Below are 3,507 nucleotides of genomic sequence, written 5' to 3'. Positions count from 1 at the left end.
GTTAAGTAGCAGTTTTATTCTGGCTCAACTCAAGGGCATCTCCAGAGGTCACCCTATCTACAAGAGATACTCCTACCTTAATTGATAGCACCATGGCCCTGGGGTGGGCACCTGGCCCACTCTAAAGCAATACAACATGGTATCTTAAGAGTCGTAGGCACAATCACCTCTGCAAAGAGTTCACATGTAGTGCTCAAAGCTGGGATAGACCAGTGACTACCAAGGCCAAAGACTATGGCCTGGCTGCCTCTCAGAGGAGTGTCCTCAAGTCAGTTTGTACTGTCATCAGGAAGATCCTGAGACCAAAGTGGAAGTCCCAGATTCCCATTGCTGCAAGGGGATGAGGAAGGCCACCTGTCCCTCACCCATCATCCATCCAATTACCTGATCCAGGTCAAGAGGTAGCTGTAAGCCAGAAAAATGTCTTCCAGCCTCTAGAAACCTGGATGCTGTGGCACTGGCACACCAGCCTCGTGCCTGTGTGTCAAGAGCCTGTTGCTACAAATGTACACAAACTAGAGGAAACAATATGACCTCTGTGGTGCTTGCTTCTATGCAGCTCTGACCCTGCCTAGGTCCCAGCACAGTTCTCAAGACAAAAAGCAGCTCTGGGCTGGACAAAGCTGATGGCCCTTATAAACCCACCATGTAGGCTAGCCCAGGCCCCAGGTGGTCATTACCTGTTCTGTTTGTACCTTTTACCTCCCTACCTCACTGCCATGAGGACTCTCCCTGAGACTGCTAATCACATATTGAGTCGGAAGGATTCAGGAAGCCACTGACATAGCAAGAATGGCTATTGTTCGCTAGATCATACCCGGTATATGGGGCTTCACTTTGTGAGGGGAAGCAGCTCTTCTACCCAGGTGCCAGCATTCTTGGGCCAAAAGCTGCTCATGATGAGTGAAGCCCCACCACTTCCCAGGACTTAAAACTGGCTCCTTGAACAGAGCCTGTATCCCTTCCATGGCCTAGGAGTCAGACCCAGCACTGCCCAAAGGCTCTAAGCCAGAGAGGATGGCTCCTTAGGAGTGTTAGAGACCTCCTCCCAAGGCCATCTGTATTCCTGACAAAGTGAGAAGTTCAAGTGAGAGACTTGAACTTCTTGGCTTCAAAGGGGGAAAGATATAACAGGAGAGGGAGAATTGAGGGAGGGATCACACTAGCCCTTTTAGACATTGCTGGAGGTCTAGGCATGGTGTCCAAGAAGTACTCAGTGAAGTTCCGGGCAGACTGTACACCACTGCCTGGCCAGACCCTATTTTGTATTTGTCCCTCCCAGGTCCCTAAGGAGCCTAAGCCCCTTTATTGCCAGCAGCAGCCCCTTCCATTACATTCTGTTCCAGAAAGACCCAAAGTGAAGAGAGTCTATAAACACAGAAAATAAGAGAGACTGTCTAAAACAACAAAAGCCAGGTGTACCACAGGCATTTAATATCACCTGAGAGGTGGAAAGCAGACGTCTATCTACACAGGCACAAAGACACACTATGAAAATGGCCAGGCGTGGCGCCATATGCCTTTAGTTCCAGGCACAGAGGAGGGCGGGGGTGGGTGGTGGGGGTGGGAGAGAGCACCAGAGGCAGGCCAAACTATTTGAATTGGAAGCCATCCTAGTCTACAAAGTGAATTCCAAGACTTCCAGAGCTGCCTTGATATTCAGATACTGAGGTGGGGCACAGAAGCCGATGACTTCTGGCAATTGACTCTCTTACAATTCTGGGGACTAGAGCTGATGGCTTCTGGCAGTTGACTCCTGCTGATAGCAAAAGGGGATTAGTAAAACAGACTTAACTACTTAGGCTCTTTTTTTTTTTGGGGGGGGGGGGGTGGAGACGGGGTTTCTCTGTATAGCTCTGGCTGTCCTGGAACTCATTTTGTAGACCAGGCTGGCCTCGAACTCAGAAATCCGCCTGCCTCTGCCTCCTAAGTGCTGGGATTAAAGGCGTGTGCCACCACTGCCCGGCCTTCTTTTTTTTTTTTTTTTAGATTTATTTTATATATGTTAGTATGCTGTTGCTGTCTTCAGCCAAACCAGAAGAAGACATCAAATCCCATTACAGATGGTTGTGAGCCACCATGTAGTTGCTGGGAATTGAACTCAGGACCTCTTGAAGAGCTAACCCACCTCTCCAGCCCACTACTTCAGCTCTTTACTCTAACTCAGGGGCCACTCACTGGAGCTTAGGGCTCAATAACTTTTTGTGAGCCAGTGAGAAAGAAAAGGATAGAGAAAAAGTCATGTACATGCTTGCATACACATGCACATGCACACACACACGCACATTCTGCCAGACTGGAACACCAGTTTCATTCATTTCACATTGCACATGCATACTTATATACAAACACATATACCAACAAATATCTGTACATATGTACACATAGACAAACATATATACATATACATACATATAGTCAGCAGACATATATACATATTATACTGACAGACATATATATACATATACACATTTGACGGATGGAGTAGAGCCCCAACAGCCACATTTTATTTTTTCTCTCAGCCTTTCTATAGACTTCTTAGACAAAAGTTCTTTATAAAATTACCCTGCAGATAAAATGTTACACAAAAGAGAGTTACAGCAGAATGTAGATTATAAGTTCAAAGTAATGTATCATTCTATGAGTTCATTATAAGCTCAAAACAATGTTTCACATGGCCTTGCTTTATCCTAGTGGACACCTGTGGCCTCATCCTTGGACCTGACCTAGAATGAATGTTTTTTTCTTGATCATTAATTGTTTTGAGCATAGTCTTTCTTCCTAGTGCAACTTTTTTTTTTTGTTTTTTTTTGTTTTTTTTTGTTTTTGTTTTTGTTTTTCAAGACAGGGTTTCTCTGTGTAGCTCTGGCTGTCCTGGAACTCACTCTGTAGAGCAGGCTGGCCTCGAACTCAGAAATCCGCCTACTTCTGCCTCTTAAGTGCTGGGATTAAAGGCGTGCGCCACCACCGCCTGGCTAATAAGTGACTCAAAATAAAAAGAGAGAAAGGAAGGAAGAAAGAAAGGAAGAAAGAAAGAAAAGACATATCAGCAGCAAGAAGCAATCTTGGAATGAAGTTTCTGGGGTCCATGCCTCTCAGAGCACACCTATTGCAGCCACATAAACAGTGGGCCATCACCAGAAAACTCAAGTTGCTTGCCTTTCCTACATGGCTCTTGTCAGTTACCCAGAGAAATCCAGTCTCAAAAAGAAAAACAAAACAAGAACAACAAAAACCTTATGAAGATAGAGTGAGACAAAGACACACAAGGACATATGGAAAACTCAGAGAAATACTGATATACAGAGACAGTGGAGATACAAAGAGACTTGGGAAGAATCAGACAGACAAATATATGGAGACCAAGAAACATGAAGACGGACTCAGAGAGAGATACACAGTAAGATTACAAAAGAAGAGACATGAACACACACACAGACACACACAAACACACACACACAGAGAGAGAGAGAGAGAGAGAGAGAGAGAGAGAGAGAGAGAGAGAGA

The sequence above is a fragment of the Grammomys surdaster genome, unplaced genomic scaffold (genome assembly GCF_004785775.1).
Source record: "Grammomys surdaster isolate TR1022 unplaced genomic scaffold, NIH_TR_1.0 126185, whole genome shotgun sequence".
NCBI lineage: Eukaryota > Metazoa > Chordata > Mammalia > Rodentia > Muridae > Grammomys > Grammomys surdaster.
The sequence above is the reverse complement of the archived record's forward strand: the minus strand, read 5'-3'. Positions refer to the sequence as shown.